The sequence below is a fragment of the Chinchilla lanigera genome, unplaced genomic scaffold (assembly GCF_000276665.1).
Source record: "Chinchilla lanigera isolate Chin_1 unplaced genomic scaffold, ChiLan1.0 scaffold00024, whole genome shotgun sequence".
NCBI classification, from domain to species: Eukaryota; Metazoa; Chordata; class Mammalia; order Rodentia; family Chinchillidae; genus Chinchilla; species Chinchilla lanigera.
Window position 1 is genome coordinate 23,875,028 of NW_004955425.1, and position 10,328 is coordinate 23,885,355.

The window sequence follows — 10,328 nt, forward strand, 5'->3', positions numbered from 1 at the left end:
CTTGCTTACCCTCCCGTGTTCATTTCTCCCCACAAGAAAAAAAGGCTTTGGCCCTGATTCCTTCCACTCCCTCTGCCTCCTGAGGACCTTGGTGTGTTCCCACATGGCTCTGTGCAGCACGGTGTGCCTCCTCCTCTTGGACTCTGTAATAAGCTATCTTTTCCATGGCAATATCTGTTGGCTTCACCATACCTGAATAATAACAAAATCTATATTTTAAACACCACTTTCCTAAAAGGTCTGCCAGTAAGGAGGAAGAGCAAAATGCATGCTAAATAGGTGAATAGCAATCTTTGCCACACCTAGTTTTCAGTTTAAGCGGTAATTGATATAGTGGGCAGGGTCCATGCCCCAGAGAAGCATACTACTTGACACCCTTTAGGATTTGACTTTGTTTTGTGATATATTTTCCCACATCCTTTCCAACACATTTTATTTATTTACTTTTTGGCTTTTTGAGACATGGTCTCACTATGCGGTTCAGGCTGGTCTTGAATTCACTTTGTAGCCCAGGCTGGTCTCAAACTCACAGCGATCCTCCTGCCTCAGTCTTCCAAGTGCTGGGATTACAGGCATGCGCCACCACACCCAGCTTCCAACACATGATATGAACCCATTCTTTTACCATTTGCCATTATGAATCTAATGAGATTGCTGTTCCAAGTTTGCACTTTTCTGATTTATAGAAGATTTCATACATTTGTTGAAACATGCATACATTGAAAAGTCTACTCACACTTTCCCTTCTATCAATTACCTATAATCTTTTTGGGCACGTCTTGCTTATTATTTTTCAATTCTCTGTATAAACCTTGTATTAGTCAGGTCCCAGTTTTAGATGTTGCAGATATGTTCTCCCAGCCTGTCGTTTATCTGTTAACTTTGTCCATAATGTACTTTATTTATCAGAAATTTTTGTCTTTCCAAATCCATCTTTATTGTGCTTCATTTTCTATCATTTATTTTAGTTTAGGCATTCAAATTTTTTTCATAAAGTCTTTACTTATCCAGTCATATTTCTTCTATAAATCATATAATTTGAACTTTCACACTTCATTCTATATTCCAACTTGGGGGACAGATTCAGATAGAATTTAATTTCCTTAAACCATGTTTTTTGTATTGCAAAGACCACCATTATCATCTGTCAGGTTCCCATTTCTATATATGGGTTTATTTCTGAGCTCTCTGTTTTCCATGTCTTTTAGTCTGTTCCCACACTAGAACCACTGTATCACACCACTTTGTTTCTATGGGATGTCTTTTTAAAATCTGCATAAAAATATTTCTGTTAACGCAGGCTTGCTGGTACACACCTGTAATTCAAGCTCAAAAGGGTGAAGCAGGAGAATTACAATTTTGAGGGCAGCCTGGACAACTTAGCTAGACACTGCCTGAAAATAGAATTTAAATGGGGAAGGGATGTAGCTCAGTGATAGAGCAATTGTTAAGTGGTATGAGGGTCTTGGATTCAATACTCAGTACTAAAAAATAATGTTAATTTCAAGTAATTTCTTCAAACTTTGGGATGCAAAGTTTGAGTGAGATCTTCACTCAAAGATCTAAAGGGATCTAAAGGGTTGGGCTGGATATGTAGCTCAGTGAGAATATGTGTTAGCATGTGTGAGACCCTGTATTCAATCCCAGCACCACAGATGCACGCGTGCGCACACACACACACACACACACACACACACACACACCAAATGGTTAATGAATGGTTCATTAAATCACAGAACACACTTCAGATGCAAGCTTATTTCTGTGAGATCAATCTTTGGGGACATCATACTTCACCCCTGTCATATTCACAGTGGAAGGAAATAAAGCATTCATTTAATTCCATATGTATAATTACAACACTTGGGGAAGTCACATTTGCTGCTTTGCAAATTGGAAGAAGACAGTAAAGATAATGTCTTTTACAACATGAGGTCAATTTACAAAATGTTTCCTTAAAAAAAAGGCCTTTCCTGATACATATTATACTGATTAAATTCTTTTTTAAAAATAACAAAAAGAAAAACCCCAAATAAAATCTAATCATCATTCCAGTCTCAAACTGAATTCACTTAAAGCTTTTACCCTGAAACCTAGTAACTCTTCAGCAAGAAGGAATTGTTGATTGGATTTGGAATTTTTTTTCTTTTTTGTATTTAACAAGCAAATTCTTATGCCTATGACAGGGTATTAACCCTGTTTTCTGAAACTGGACTTATAGGATAGGTATGGTCCCAACATGCCTAGTCTGAGGCTCTTGAAGCCTCTGTCCATTACTAGAATTAAGGCACAGGAAGATAACCTACATGGTGACTTTTTGACAGCCGGAGGTCACTGGGCCATCATGGCCTGGGCCTCAGTCCTGTGAGGAAGGTGACTGGGTTGGAGAGCCTCCCACTATACAGACCAAACAGATATCCTGTGTAGTGGGATGACAGTCCCTGCTGCCATGAGAGTCTCTATTGCTTAAAAGGGATAAAGAGCCCCTTTTAAGCAATAGAGACTGGATATCAGGGAGATTCGAACAGTTTGTCAGAGCCCGGGCAGCCCAGTCGCGGTAGCTGGGTTTCCAGCCCTTGGACTTCCACAAGATAAGTGTTAATAATTGGGTTAATGTAAAGGGCCTCAAAGTCAGCTGCAAACCAGATAAGGAACTGAGGCCAAAACATGGCCAGAAAAAGCCCTCGTGTTGACATTTTCCAAAAGCGGTTCTGTAGGCTTCAAGGTATGCTCTTCAGTTCACTCCTTGACCAGATCCTCCAAAGTGAAAATAATTCATCATGGTATATTTATGATGACAAACCAACTCCACAAAGATTCAGCAGTCAGCATGGAAGGAAGGAGTATGGGACACACAGAAAATGAGAGCATTAGAAAACTTCTATAAAGCATCATTAAATCACTGCACTTCTCTAGGTCGACAGGGCCCTCCACAGCCCCACACTGAGACCCTGGAGAAGCATGGGAGCTGTAGTAACAGCTTTTAATAACTGGGATGGCAAGTCTCCTTTCTGCTTTTCTTTTTCAAAACTTTCTTACTGGAGTTGGGGATGTAGGTCCATTGTACAGTGTATTTAGCATGAGCCAGGCCCTGAGTTCTATCCCCAGCACCAGGGCAGAGGGAAGGATGGGCAAAATGGCAGTGTCATCATGAACTTCTATTTTTTCATATAAATTTTAGAGTAAGTTAGCTTAAGTTAGCTTACTTCCTCAAGTAATCCAATGAGATTTTTATGAAAACCACATTGAATATGTAGATTTACTGGGGGTAGAATTAACATAAAACTTTATCATTGCAATAGTAATGCAAACACCTTTTTTTTTTTTTTAACTTCTTTCTTTTTACTTTGTTTTTTTTTTTTCTTTTTGTTTGCTGGGGATGGAATCCAGGGCCTCACACACACTAGATGATTGCTTTACCACTGAGTTACACACCGAGCCCCTTGCCTCGGGGTCCTTTTGACACTTTCTGAAACAGTCTTAGGCATTCTTTCTTAGGTTATTTCCTAGATGGTTGCAGTTTTATTATGAATTCTTAGTTTTTAGTATATTAGGGGGGAAAAAGTGGCAGGTGAGTTTGTAGCTGGCATAAGGGAGGTGGAGATCATTGGAGAAGAGTATATTTCATGGAGAAGAGTATATTTCATGGAGAAGAGTATATTTCATGGAGAAGGAAGGTGTCATTTTCATTTTGTTGGTTATGTCCAACTTATGGTGTCAGCAGACAGCTGTATAGATGTTCAGAGACAAGGATTCCAGAAACCTTTCTGAGGCTGAAGAAACAGACTTGGTTATAAGACTAGTACGGGTGAAGCACCTGCCAGGCAAGGGGGTCAAGCCAGTGAGCTCCCAGGGCAGCAGAGGCCTACAACCCCAGTTCCTGAGGATGGCAGAACCATGTGGGAATTCGCCCCTGCTTTGTGGAGCATCTCATTTTCAAGAAAAGCCAAAAGCCTGTTTTTCGAACAAGGCAAAAATCTATTTAAAACAGCGGTTCAAATTAGTAAGATTTCTTGTGTGACTTCAACGCCCTTGTCACAATTCATTTTGCATCAGGTACAGCTCTGGGATCTTCTTGTTTTTAAAAATTAATTTTGCTTTTATTAGTACATGCTGCAATACCTAGTGATTACATTCATCATGGGGAGCTGGTATGTGTACACATCTTAATTCTTTTTATTTCCTCCTTCTCTCCTTTCCTCCCCACTTCCTCCAACTCTAGATCATTTTCCTATTTACAAAAGATCTCTCTCTCTTCCTCTCTTTCACTCTTTAAATTATTTATACTTTGATTTCTTATATCAACGATGCCATGCAATATTAAGCATGTGTGTCTGATTTATTTCACTCAGTACTATGGCCTCAGTGTGCCTCCATTTTATTATAAATGACTCAAGTTTATCCTTAAAGTACTCCCCTATGTATAAATACCATATTTTCTTTATCTCTTTATCTCATCTGGTATAGATACATAAACCACTTCTAAGATATGGCTATTATGAGTTGTGCCACTATATACACAAGTATGCATATATCACTGTAATATGATGGAAGATACCGAGGAGGGGAATATCTGGGTCAAATGTATTTCTAGTTTTATTTTTTGAGGAATCTCCATACTGGTTTCATAGTTGTTGTTTGTTTACACCAACAATGTAAAAGGGTTCCTTTTTCCCAACAACCTCCTCGGCATTTGTTATTATTTGATTCCTTGCTGATGGCCATTCTTCCTGGAGTAAGATGGAATCTCAGTGTTGTTTTAATTTACATTTCTCCAATGACCTTTTTCTTATATTTAATGATCATTTGTACTTCTGAGAAGTGTTTATTCATTTCAGTGGCCCATTTTTTACTACTGGATTTCTTACCTTTGGGGTCTAAGTTTTTTAGTTATTTATATATTATAGATGTTAGTCCTCTGTCCAAAGAGTAACTGGCAAAAATGTTTTCCCATTCTGTAGGTTCTCTTTACTCTGTTGACTTTTTCCTTTGCTGTGCAGAAGCTTTTTAATTTGATATGATCTCATTTTGTTGATTCTTGATGTTATTTCTAGTGTAATTGAAGTCCTACTAAAAAAGTGCTTACCTATGCCTGCATATTACCTAAGGTTTCCAATTTGATGTGATTCCATTTGTTGATTCTTGTAATATTTCCTGTGCAAATGGAGTTTTGTTGATATAAAGTCTTTGCCTACACCTATGTCTTCAAGAATTTTACCTACTCTATTTTCTAGCAGATTGTTTCTGTTTTAATATTTAGATCTTTGATCCATTTCAATTTTAGTTTAGCAAGTACCATGCTGATTTAATCAGTGCAGCTTTGTAAAATATCTTCAAGTCCAGGATTGTTCCGCCTCCTGCTTTGCTTTTTTTGCCCAGGGTTGCTTTTGCTATTTTAGGTATCTTCTGGTTCAGTATGAATTTTAGGGCTATTTTGTCTAGTTCCATGATATGCTGTTGGTATGATATTGCTTTTCTAATTTCTTTCTTGGTAGGTTCATTATTCATGTAGAAATCCTATTGCTTTTTTTGTATTGATTTTGTACTTGCTGAATTTGATGGGTTCTTTTTCTTCTTTCTACTTATCTTTATTTTTTATCATGCCTCACAAATACCTGAGACACTACTATATTCCACAACAGAGATATAGTGTCAACTCAACAAAGCCTGATTTATAGTCAGTTTCTTTTAGAGAGCCATCAATTCTCTATTCAATGCATATTTACCCATCATAATTCATATTGGATCCTGGGCGAGCTAGTGTTCCCTTACCTGATCCTGCTGTTTGATGTCACACAAGGCTGTCTACGGAGCCAGAGCATCCCAGGACTTCTGATTGATTGCTCCATGTTACTTTTGGTCAATTGACCATTACCTACTTCCTCCTCTGGAGGACCAAGGAAAGAAGAGGTGGGTGTAACACTGAAACCCTGGGATGATGGTAAAGGAAGGTAAAGAAAACTCAGTGAGCCTCTCTCCTCCACCCCGATGGCAATGCTTATATTTATGCCCTGACTGTGTCATGATTAACACATTACTGTTCTGGAAATCACGACACCCTCTCCACCCTCTCTCCCCACAAAAAAGAGAAAACTGACATAGGAAGACAGGCTGTCTCCACTGGATTAAGCCTAGGTCTGTAAGATGCAAAACTGAAGATTTACACTAGAAATGGACTTCCCAAATTCTCTGAGGCAGAGGGTTCTGTAATAAAAAAAAAGGCTCTAGTCCATTCTGAATCAAAACATTTGTAAGATACAACAATGTGTATGAATGAACAGGGACAAAGAGAACAAGGAATGCAGGAAAGGTTGTTGGGCTGTGTGAAAGGGGTCACTTTTAATTGCTTTTTGGAGGTTCAAGTTATGGTTTGAATTTTCAAAAGAAGTTATTTGTCTATTTGAACTAGATTTCTGTGAATGCAACTGACTTATTTCACAAAGGAATTTCTTAGTGTTGTAATCAGGTACAAAATATAAAAATGAGCACTCTTGCATCACTGTTAAATTCCTTGGAGGGCCTTCATTCCTACCTGGGCCCTTCAGACACCTTCAGCACCCAGGAAGCTGATTGCCCAGGTCTTTAAGAGCCACTCAAGCCAGTCTGTGCTGAACTATGCCCAAATGCCTGCTGCAGGAGTGCAGGTAATGTCTTTGGCCTAAGGCTGACCCTGAAAAAGTGTTTCATTCAAAACCTTAAATAAACCATTTATTTTCTCATCTTTCCAAAGAGCCTGGGAGTTAAAACTTTTTTAGGTTCTATTTTTAAAAATGTTTTTGTGGCAGTCAACCCAGTAGCCATTCTCCTTCCTTCCAAGAGAACTCAAATTTTGTTCAAGGTTGCAATATACCCATTATGACTTGTGTTTACATGTCCCTCAAAGCCTCATGTGGTCCCAGGCAGCACTTTTTGTAGAGGTGGATCTAAAGTGTGTGATGCTGGGATTGATTCGTGGTGCAATGCTAGGTTCCAGGGCACTAGGATTAAGGGTGTGCATGCTCCACACCCTGAGTAATTTGGATAAGATATAAGGGATAGAAAGAGCTACGACCCTCCCTTGTTGCTTTGCTCCCTTCTGCCCGCCATGAACTAACTGTTATCCTCTGCCAAGCCACCCTGCCTTGGAGCCAGCCAATTATGAACTGAAACACCTACAAACTGTGAGCTGAATAAACCTTTCCCCCTTTAACCTGGAGTATCTAGTATTTTGTCTCAGCAATGAGAGAAAAGTAACTAAGACAGCAAGGTACAACATACCTTTCTTTTCATTTGTACAGGGGCTCACAACTAAGAGTTTGCCTTAAATCTCAGAGGAAACTTGGAATTTGGACTTTTCAGCAATGCTGAAACTGTTAGGACTTTGGCAACTCTTGGAGATTGACTGAATGCTCTTTTTTTTGTTTTTGTTTTTTTTTTGTTTTGTTTTGTTTTTTGGTTTTTCTCCGGTACCGGGAACTGAACTCATGACCTTGCGCTTGCCAGGCAGGCGCTTTTGCCGCTGAGCTAAATCCCCAGCCCCCCTGAATGCTCTTTTGCTTAAAGGAATATGCATGAGTCTTGGGGAGGGCAGGGTCAGAATGTTATGGCTTTTGTCTTGATGTCCCCTGCAAAGCCTCATGCAGTCATTCGTAAGTGGGGCTTTTTCAGAGGTGGCTGGATCTACAGTCTGTGATGCTGGCATTGATTCATACTGCAACACTAGGCTCAAGGGCACTAGAATTAAGGTTGTAAGTACTACCTGCCTTAAGTATCCTGGATAAAATAAAAGGGGCAGCAAGAACTGTGGCTCTCCTTCGTTGCTTTGCTACATTCTGCCTGCCATGAACTGTTCTCTGCCAAGCCACCCTGCCTTGGAGCCAGGCAATTATGGACTAAAACCTCTATAACCGTGAGCTAAATAAAACTTTCCCCCTTTAACTTTGGGTGTCAGGTATTTTGTCTGAGCAACAAGAGAAATGTAAGAAAACACCTAACTAAAAGTCTGTATTTCTTGTGCTTCTTTACAGGTGGGTTACATGTGATATAGTTATGGCCAATAAGGTATTAAGTAGAAGTTTAGAGATCAGACTTCTGGGAAAGCTGTTGTATTCTGTTGATAAAGGATAGATTTAGTCTTTTTTTCTTTTTCTTTCCTCTTATTCTCCCTTCATGGAAGGTAGATATTATGCTAAAGGTATAACTGTCATTTTGTGACTGTGAAGCAATCATGAAGTGGACAACCATAGCCCAAGGAATCTCAGCCAGAATGAAAAGATTCTAGGATGTTAATGGTATTGTAAACCGCCTGCCTCTGGAAGACAAAACCTAACTGGATTAATTCACTATAATTGGGACTCTATTTCATTCAGCAAAATTTAATAACTATATGTAACATTTTTATGTACTTTATCTGCTTTGTTAGACATCTTGGTGGCTTTTAATAACTGAACTTTTAAATGAGTCTATCATTTGTTCTACTAGTCTCTAGACACATGTAGGTGAATTTCAGCTCAAGGAATGATTGCTCACACTATGAAAAAATGACACTAAGGTTAAGAACCTATGCCTTCCGGTGCCATTTTGATTAGCAGTGGAAAGTTAGAGAATATGAAGATTCTTCTTGACCACCCTTTGTTCTTTGTCCTCTCTGTAAATGACCCTAGGAAGCTTCCAGCTAAGAAACATTGCACCTGACTCACAGCCAAAGTTTTATATCCTCCACCCTTTTCCTCAATGGTAAATCTCCAGCAATTAATAAAAATTTACAAGGAACTGGGCAATGAAATGTTCACAGATGTTTTCTAATAGTGTGACGTAAAAGTGCTCCTGGTGTGTTTAGAAGACTGGTTTTTCTCTTTCTCCTTTGATCCAAGATGCAGTGTATTGAAGTTGTAATGATGGCAGAGCAAAGCCAAGCGTGTGTGTCTGTGTGTGGGTTTGCATACTCTTATGGATTCACTTGCAAAGTAGTTTGTTACATTTACAGATGCCTCTTTGATTCAGACACTAAAAATGAGTAGCAAATTTTGCTGTTAACCTAATACTGTTCTAATAAGTAAAATATCAAACACTGAGTAGTTAGGAGAGGAGGGTGGCTCGGTGATACACTGCTTGCCTAGTATATGAGACCTTGGGTTCCATCTCCATTACTGCAAGAAAAAACAAAGTGAGCAGTGGTGAGAACACTGTGTACTGAGCATACACAGTGTATTCCCAGGCAGCAAGCATCCCCTGTATGCTGCTGAAGTGAACTGAAAACCATTTAATTTGTGAGAAAACCAGTAATCTCTAGGTAGATAGCTTCTTGTAGTGTTGGACTATGGAACCTAGAGTTTATGAGTGAAAAAGTTGTGCAAATGCAGGCCAGTATGCACATGTAGTCCCAGCTACTCAGGACACTGAGGCAGGAGGATGGTTTGAGGCCAATCTGGGCAACATAGTAAGATCCTGTCTCACAAAGAAGTTGTGTGAAATGCTGGAAATTGTGATTACTACTTGGTCCATCACCCTGCAGCAGGTGATCACACACGAGTGTGAGCAGCACACCCCAGAGAGGACAAAGCCATAGCGTGCTTTCCCGTTGCAAGGCCAGAGCCACAGTCCTTCTCAGCAGTCACCACGGAGTGCATTGGCAGCTCCCCAATACTGTCACCTGAGGTGCAGCCCTGTGTCAGCTGGGTGATGACCACAGTGTCGGGTGCAAGAGGCATGCTGACACCCTCTCATCCTTGTCACTAAAGTACAGAATAGGTTCAGGCCCTTATCAATAACTATGTCTTGGAGGATAAAGACAAGTGCAGTTGTTAAGCCGGGCATGGTTAACAACTGTTAACTGTTGTTAAGCCGGGCTTAACAACACATAATCCCAGCCCTGGGAAAGCTGAGGCAGGAGGATCACCAAGAGTACAAGGGCAGCCTGGGCTACATAGTGAGAACCTCTCTCAACAAAAGTACAGATGTAGGATGAGGTTATCAGCATTAGAACCCTATCATCCAGGAAGGCAGCTCACTCCTTGGAAACACCATCTAAAATGCAGTGGGAGTTACATTTAAAGGACAAATGTGTGAATGATAGAGAAAGTTAAGGGAACTCTTCTAACATGTCATTGGCTTCTCTAAGTAGATGTAAAATGGGGGGAAAAACACAGTGCAGATTCTCTTCTAGAGGACCAAAATAGTCAAGCAGGACAAAACAGACCCTCTCTTCTGTGGGCAAACAAAACCCATTCAGAATATTTCATACAGCTCATGGAGAAGGATAATAATGATGTAACTGTACATTTTGTATGGCTGAGTATAGCTCAGTAGGAGTGCATTTCCCTAGCATTGAGTCAAAGGCCCTGGGTTCA